Source organism: Esox lucius, chromosome 1 (genome assembly GCF_011004845.1).
Source record: "Esox lucius isolate fEsoLuc1 chromosome 1, fEsoLuc1.pri, whole genome shotgun sequence".
In the NCBI taxonomy this organism is placed as follows: Eukaryota; Metazoa; Chordata; class Actinopteri; order Esociformes; family Esocidae; genus Esox; species Esox lucius.
Window position 1 is genome coordinate 37,833,795 of NC_047569.1, and position 8,745 is coordinate 37,842,539.

At 41.8% G+C, this 8,745-nt stretch overlaps 1 protein-coding gene across 2 annotated transcripts in view; it reads right to left on the reverse strand.

The window, feature by feature from the left end:
• The window catches only part of numbl (NUMB like endocytic adaptor protein), a 63,380-nt gene extending 55,071 nt beyond the window's left edge, over positions 1-8,309 (reverse strand). The window contains exons 1-3 of one of the 2 annotated variants that reach the window (XM_029120625.2): positions 8,174-8,309; positions 7,713-7,782; positions 2,562-2,615 (exon numbers count right to left, since the gene is read on the reverse strand). The gene's annotated coding sequence lies outside the window, so the exon portion shown is untranslated. The remainder of the gene's footprint in view (positions 1-2,561; positions 2,616-7,712; positions 7,783-8,173) is intronic. The other variant, XM_029120628.2, reaches the window with a different exon arrangement.
• Between the last annotated feature and the right edge of the window lie 436 nt (positions 8,310-8,745).

An 8,745-nucleotide genomic window follows, 5' to 3' on the forward strand; every position in this document is an offset into this window, starting at 1 on the left:
CTAGTTTATATTAACACTCATACATTCAGTAGTTTATATTAACACTCATACATTAACTAGTTTATATTAACACTCATACATTCACTAGTTAATATTAATACTCATACATTTAGTGGTTTACACAGAGAGTATTTACTAGTTTATAGCCAGACTCTTATATTTAGTAAATTTATGCAAACACTCGTATATTTTGTAGTTAATACCCTTTGAACAGGCCTGTGGGATGCACACAGGCATGGAGAGCTTTTAAGAAAATTGAGGAAACAGGCTGAATGCAATCAACTAAGCAAAACCTATGTCCCTTTACTTAGAATATAGTCCCGGTGAGCAACATCCTGATTTCACATTAGTATCTATGTACAAATCACAGCAGCCGATAGAAATATAAATTGAGGAAGACAAGAGAATCTTTTGGCTTAAAGTTATGCGCTTATTGATCCGATCATTTCTAACTACCTTAAGAGGCCTTTTTTGTTTGGCAAAGAGAGAACTGGGGAAAATGTTGCTTTTTGTCCCATTTTGCTTCCCCTCTATTCTCTCTCAGTCATTCTTTACACTCTCTCTCTCTCTCTCTCTCTCTCTCTCCTCCCTATTACTTTTCCTTCTTTCTTCTGTGATTAACTCAGCCCATGAAAACAGACTGCTATAATCAATGCAAGACTATTAGTGGAGCTTAGTCCCCCTGACAGACTCAGAGCACAGGCAGAATTGTCAAGACAAAACTAGGACATCCTATAAGTCACTTCCCTTCATTACATGCCACTGTTCTTGACTGGCAACACGGCTAAAAGCCTAAATGTAATTCAGATGCTGCCGGTCGGAACAGGGTGGAAGTTCAGCCTGTTGTTTAGCGGCCCCACCCTGATTATCACAAAGGAGGCCACGCCCCCCCGCACTGCCGGCTGCTGCTCAGCTCGCCGATGATTGGGCGAACTTTGACCCTATCGCATTGTGGCCCCAGCTGGTCTGCCCATGTGTCCATTTGGCTTACAAAAGGGAGCCAACTTTAAACACTGCCGTCACACCAAGAGGAAAGGGACAGGCTGTAGAGAGAGAGAGAGGAGGTTGCAGGGCAATCAGAAGCTCATTCAACCGTACAGCTTCCCCCAAAATTAAACGGGGGGGGGGCCAATCCCAGACAATAGGCTTACTTTTAAAATCACTGTACTAGAGTGGTACTTCCATGTCAGAACCAGCCCGTCTGGCACCGGAGAGTCCTGCCCATGCCGATGTCCCTCCTCAAGCCAATGTTCCCCAGTGTCCATCCTGTCATGGAGCCCCCCAGTGTCCATCCCGTCCCTGTGTTAGTGCTCACAATAGATGCCCCACCAAGTAGAACCGTAACCGTGGAACCGTAACCGTAGAACCGTAAAACTCAAGAGACAACCAACCGTCAGAAAGACCTAAAAACAAGACTACTTAACTAAATAATGCTCAGTTCCTAGTGGAACGACGTCTTGGAAGTGAAGCTCTTGTCTCAGTGTCCTCCCTCTCGGTCGATCGATATAACGTATAAGCACTACCTGTCAACTTCTCACTTTAATTGATTCCTGTCAGACAACCACTGAGTCATGCACTCTGCCTAATGGCAGCAGCCTAGCCCCAGTGGTGAGGCCTGTAAGTGCGGTCACAAAAGAAGCGGAGGAAGTGAGTGTTGTGTGCGGGGGGACATCTCGGCCCAGGTCCATGTCCTGACACATCTGACAATGGTCATTTCTGCCGGGTAGAATCTAAGCCGAAACGCCAGAACATCGGAACTCCAGAATCCTCGGGTCAGTGGGTCACTGTTACATTTAGCAGCAGGCTTACAAACCAGTGAAACTACCTAGGAAGTGTCTTTACAGCTGGCAAAGGGTTCAGAGTGGATCCCTTCATACAGTTCTGAAGTGATTACACATTACATGGCAGGAAAGAAGGCCCATAGAAACTAGGTGCTCTACTGAATAGGACACAGCACTAAACCAGCATTCCCTGTCAGTGGACTGTTCCCCTCGCTACGTTAGAGGTTGCGGGCAGGTAACAAATAACGTGAAATGGAAGGCCCACAAGGTTAATTGGAAATATGCGTCATAATAAAACGCAAGGCGCGTTTTTGAAACGCGTTACAGTGGAATGAAAAGGCAAAAACTCATGCCGCACAGAACATGATAGAAATGTGAGTTCATACGCTATTATGATAGAACCGGATATTCCGTTTACCTTCCAATTAAAACCTGAGTCATGTTTCCACACCAACAATTATAATGAGACTACAATGATAGGCTATACACGTCTGACTCGACAATGCAGAGGCGCTTGTAAAGGTGGCCTCGAACCATACCGCAGACACTTCGTAATGTATTGCATACAATATTCTATTTCCAAATATCAGCTCCAGTGTTTGCTTTTCATAGACGTGAAATGTTTCTTCATATTAGTGCACATTTTTTTATGAAAACCAAGACGACTTCCAAGACATCCATGCACAGATATTAATTCATTATTTAACATTCAAAATAATGAAATCATAAAGCCGGCATATATAACGGTATGTGAATATAGGCAATAACGTCTGAACTCACCAATGAGAACAGTGAATTGTGTGGTCCCGTTCCGCCTTTTGTGTAATCCAATCCCTACGAAATATGGAATATATAATTTCAGAATGTCTTCGTCAACATTGGATGGAGCGAGTGTACGATGCAGCCAAGTGATCTTCTTGATACAAACACTTTTACGAGTCGATCAGTCTTAAATAAAATTAAACAAAAAAACAAGACGATCAGTAAAAACGATTTCGATCAATTTGTAGTAATCTCATGCTACTGTGCAGTTACTGTCGCACAGATTGGGTTCCTCTCCCAACTCCACCCGTTGGCCCAGCCTTCTGAACGAGCTTATTGGCACAGACGCCCGGACATGCAAATGTACTCTCCCCATTGATGTTTTACAAAAACACCATGCACCCAAGGGTTTAGTCTGAGTTTGCTCTTTAGCGTCACCGTGTGGTGCAATACTTTCTGAAGATGACACTATTCACTACTTCAATTAAATGGGCGTTCGTCTTTCAAGTTGTATTATTTTAAACTTATACTGGAATTTAATTGTAATACATTTAACTTTTTTAAACGGACAGATCCATTATTGCCAAAAAGATGTAGGCTTAGGCCTAACCTTCTGCTTTCAAGATCGTGGATGAGAATCTTCCAAATGGCTGTTCTAGGATGTTTTGTCTAAAGAAGTCTCCTTTAGACCGATTAAGTGTTTTAATAAATCACCATTAGCATTTAGCAAATCACATTTAAAGATGTGTGGTTTAGGGGCCAAAATGTCAACATGCATTCCGATCAATTAAAACCAGCTGGTCCTCCAATCCAACTTTCCATTACGCAAAACTACGTCACTGAGTCTGAATCCAATCTTTCATGCTAGTCATTATGCTACCACGTGTAGAGATATTCGTCTTAAGAAACTAATACTAACAATCTTTGTTGCCATACATCATTATTTTGGTCAGTCAACCCCAACGAGTGCCAGCAGGTGTACATTTTTACATCACTGTCATAACATTTTTTGAATCCTCCCGAAATGATAGGACCAGTGGCTTTGTAAACAAATCGGTGGGGCACAAACCATTTCAATATATAGGATATAGGATACATACCATACATACCAGTAAAGCTAAAAAACTCCCTCTTGCTACCGAGGTGTTTATTTAACACATCAACAAACAGCGTGGCTCCACAAAACACAGATAGGGTCACAGTGTCACCTCCTCCTCCCCCGTGTTGTCCCTTTTCTTGTCCATCTGGTCATGCTTCCGACCTGGACTAAGTTTAAATAGACTCTAGACTCAGCTCACATTTATTAATTATTAAAATTGTTATCCTGGCACATCCTGGTATATGTTCACCTGGCACAGCCATAAGAGGTCTGGTCACCCCTCTGAGCCTGGTTCCTCTCTAGGTTTATTCTTACATTTTTGCATTATTATGGAGTTTTTCCTAGCCACTGAAATTCAACACTACTGTTGTTTGCTCCTTGGGGTTTAAGGCCAGGTGTTTTGTACAAGCACTTTGTGACATCTGCTGATATAAAAAGGGCTTTATAAATACATTTGATTGATTGATTGAACACTTAACGACAGAGCGGCTTGCTTCTACCAGGTGTTGTACACATACTGGAGGGAGAGAGAGAGAGACCTTCTTGTGTAATTGCTCTCCTTCTCTCTCACACACATGTAAAATTAGCACTGTTACATTTAAAAACCTAAATTAGGAATGCAACCAAGCTCAGAACCATTGTGCCTACAGGGCCATACGCGAAACAGCAATGAGCTCAACACCACTGAAGGCCACAACGAAGCGGAAAGACATATTTTTAGGGATACAGATCCATTCTATGACAACAACCTTAATAGATAAGCATGGACACACTGACACTCGTCACCATCTATATAAATTGATCCAGCACAAAAAAATATCCAATGCACGGACCAGCACTCACCAAGGCTGAGGGCTCACTTGAAGAGAAAGGTGGCACGGCGGTTCTTCTTCTGGGCAAACTGATTATTTTAGGAATGAAGTCATGTAGCTGCTGAATCAGCTGGATTTCGATGGACAACATGGCCAATGCGCTGTCCCATGGTATTGCGAGTGAAGGTTTTTAATCAGCGTCTTGTGAGCAACATTAAAGAAACATGTCCTGGTCATGAACATTTTTCAAAATAAAAGAGACCAACATATTACTTCAAAACGGAGATAGATTGAGTTTATGATTTGTTTAAGAAAATGGACCTCACAAAACATTGACAACAATTCAAATATTTAAGACCCATTTTTAAGAGTAATTTCGAGAATTTCTTTTTTAATCACATTCCAAGGGTAAAATTCAGACAATGCCAATGACTGAATATGGAATACATTGCTCATAAACATAGCTCATAAACTATTGAATATTCCAAAGAGAAAGCAAGTGTCACGTCCTGGCTATGCCCTTAGCCATCTGTGCTGGGCTCGGGGCATAGTCAGGACAGCACAGGAGATGGCACATCTAGCCACCTCCAATCCTTTTGGTCTCCCCAGTTGGGGGCAGGTGTCCCGGCCTCAGCGGCGCACTCTCCGGTCCAGGCTGCTCCACCGGCTCTTTTTACAACAGCAGTTTCAGCCAATGATCTAATGTAGTTGTCAATGACTTATATTAACTGGTCATTAGCCTGTTGTACCACCTTTAGAGATATAGGTGGGTCCAAAAGACTATTTACAGTTTTATAACTTTTAGATTAGCAAAATAATTTTTACAACAAAATCACATCATAACCAATTTCCAACTAGTACATACTAGAATAAGTATGGTGCAAATGTTGGTACTGTTCCGATGGAACTAAAAACTGGAACAACAACAATTTATTACAAAGAAAGTAGGCAAACATTCCCTTTCTTTTCACGATCACATTCACACATAAAACATACATTTTATATTTTTACAGAAAAAATACTATATCTCTAAAGGTGATACAGCAGAATAATGGCCAGTTAATATTAGTCATTGAGAACTACATTAGATCATTGACTGAATTGTTAAGTGATCAACAAGTGGTGATTTTCACCTCCGTTAACAAAAGGAATAATGGGTCTAAATTGGCGACTATTCAGCAATTTGGAATGTGGCCAATAGTATGGGCGGAGTAAAACGCCAGCAACAATTACAAATACACAGTGCCCCTTGATTTTTTTGCATATATTTACTCTATAGAGTCTCCTTGACATTTCCTACAATACATTCACTGCGGCCTTTAGTATAGTTTTTTCTGTACAGGGCAATATTTATTGAATATCCTTTGAGTTACATTGTGGCCAATAGGATCTAGGATGGGTGGAGTAAAATGCCAGCAACAATTGCAAATACACAGTGCCCCTTGATTTCTTTGCATATAATTATTATATCCACTCTCTTGAACATTTCCCACAATACATTTTTACAATATACATTAAGCAAAGTGTCAAAATCGATACATGTATTATTATTAAAATCGCGTTTTACCGCTGACTTCTATTTTGAAGGCAAAATCCGAAAACCGGGAGTATTTTTGTTGCTATGGAATCTCTAATATTGCCAGCATGACGCTACTAGGTTTTTAACCCTCAAGGTGGAAAAGTTCCTCTCTGACTCGGATATCGTCATAGGCGTTGTTATGATAATTTTCAGCAGAGTAACGGTCTCAGCAAAAGCCTCCTCATTGATGGATCTTAACAGAGACAGGGCCGTCTTACCAGTGTGAAGCTCAGTGTGGCGGGAACAGAGTAGTCAGCACAGACATAAACTTTTTCTCGTTTCCTAGAGGCCATAGTGTCACCGCACAGTCAAGCTCAGATGTAATGAATGACAGGACAAATTGTGGGAAGAGCGAGCTGTCAACCAGCTTGGCAGCGATCAGGTGGCACTTTGTGAAAACCTCTGCTCCACCTGGGAGACGACTGTGTCGCATGCCTCCTTCACCGGCGCTGTGTTGGTTACTCGTCGGCCTGGCTCATCATTATTCTGGACATTCTCCTTTAAACGGGTGTGCGCACTGCTAATCCCAGATGCATCGATGCTCCGTTTTTGCAGTGTGTTGTATAAAACATCAATTTCTGGCATAAAATTTAAAAAAATCCACCAGATGCAGAAAGGCTCGGTCCCAGAGTTTTTTTGGACAGGCCATATGCCTCACTTATGGTGGCCTCATCCCATCCTGGCTGTGTGTGTATGTCCTCCATACACAGGAGCAGTGCAGCGGGGTTTTCCCAAAATGGATTGACAGTTCTACTTTTAAAGTTCCATCGTACAGCGGGTGGCCTTGGAATGCGTCTCTGTGTTCCCTCAGCAAGTGCCGCAGCGCGTTTTGAAAGGCAAGACAAAAAGGTGGCAAAAGCTGTTAATTCTGCAAAAAACACTATCAGGATGCTCATCCTTGCTGAATAAAGTTGCTGTAAGGTCAGGTTCAGCTGGTGAGCATAGCAGTGAACAAACTGGGGATGTCGGTATGTCTCTTTCATTAGCGTCTGTACCCCTCTGACGTTTCCACTCATTACAGCCGCACCATCATAAGTCTGAGCGATCAGCTTTTCTCCCAGCTTTAGTGGCCATTTGTGAATTACAGGAGACATCCGTTGTCTCATCTGCCTGTATGGCAACAAATGATGTCTCCTCCCTGTCCACTTCATACATACAGTCTAACAGTTCGTTTTGTACAGTGCCAGATGTCCCTTTGAAGATGGGTTGAGCGTCATAGGGCCTCTTAAGTCTCAAATCGCCCTCATAGTCTCGAAAATGCATCTGAATATTTCAGGATTCAGGGAGTCCACTGACTCGTCGTGCCCCCGCAGTGCGGTTTCACATTTTCCACACAGTTTAATACATGTTATGATACGACTGAGAACGTACCTGTTTTCCTCCACCTGTTTGTTATGCTTTTCAATGGAGCGCCTGCAGGGGTGTAGCACAAGATCCGGGGGCCCTATGCATAGACAGTCCTGATGGGCCCCCCCATTATTTTTTTTATAATAATCAGGCCTCTGTACACATGCTCCCTGCTGTCTTCACTCCCATCATCCTCAATCACATCTTCTCTACCATCTTTCTTTATGAAGGATACATTTGATATTAACCTCTTTTCCTAATTGTAATGTTATATAATAAAATACATTAAGATATTAGTGTTACTTAACACATTTCAGTCAAAATAAGCTCACCTTGTATCAAATCCAAAGAGGAGGCTGAGGGGTCTGTTGCTACTCCAGTCCCTGCTGTGAGTTTCTGAAACTGAGGGCCATGTGTTTCACAATGTTAACATCTGCTTCTACTGAATCTGACATAACAATAATGTTGACAGGATATCTATCAACCAATGAGCTACCAGGCTACCTATGACACTGATTAGCCTATTATTGCTAATTATAGACATTACAGCCTATTCATTAAAAATTAAACATGTTTCAAATTAGGCTATTATAATGGTGTGTTGTATGCAAACAGCATTGTTAGTGTAGTTTATTTATTTAGCCTTTCCCTCAGATTACACGTATAACCAAATTATCATTCGAAAGTGTATGTTCTGCTCTTCATATGGGTTGTCTCAGTCCGTTTTTAGCACTAACGGTCGCGGAGATATTCAAGTAGTTTAGCACCATTTCGTTTTCTAGTTTGTGCTCACCTTTCTTTGAAAAGAAGTCAGTCAGCAATTGCTTTCCCTCATTTAGTTTTCTCTATTTCATCCTGCCTTTCCTTTCTTTTCTGGCAGCCTGATTTGGCTTTCTTTGAGAAAGACATTTCTATATTAGATGTTTGCGCTCCACGTCTCCACCAGATGCTCAACTGAACTAAACAAAATGCGTGCAGGTGGACTAAACCATTTGGCGCATTAGCAAGGGGTGGGTGAGACCTTAGATAGTCTTTTTTGTATTCAAAATATAGTCAGTCAATCAACCGAGTTATTCAGCCAATACAGTTTACATTTCATCTGACATGCATTATGAAATGTTATTAGGAAATGAAAATATTCAGGTGAAATAAAATATATTCCAGACTTTTCAAGGGCCCTCTCTCGCCTTGGGCCCTGGTAATCAGTATCGGTTTTACCCCCAGTCCGACGCCCCTGAGCGCCTGTATGCACTGTCAACTTGGGCTGCGACATTTACCCTTCCAAGTAAACCCAATTTCACATCATTGTCCAGATGACACCCGCTGCTCTCGTGTTTTGCAATCCTCTCAGAAATGTTTCAAATC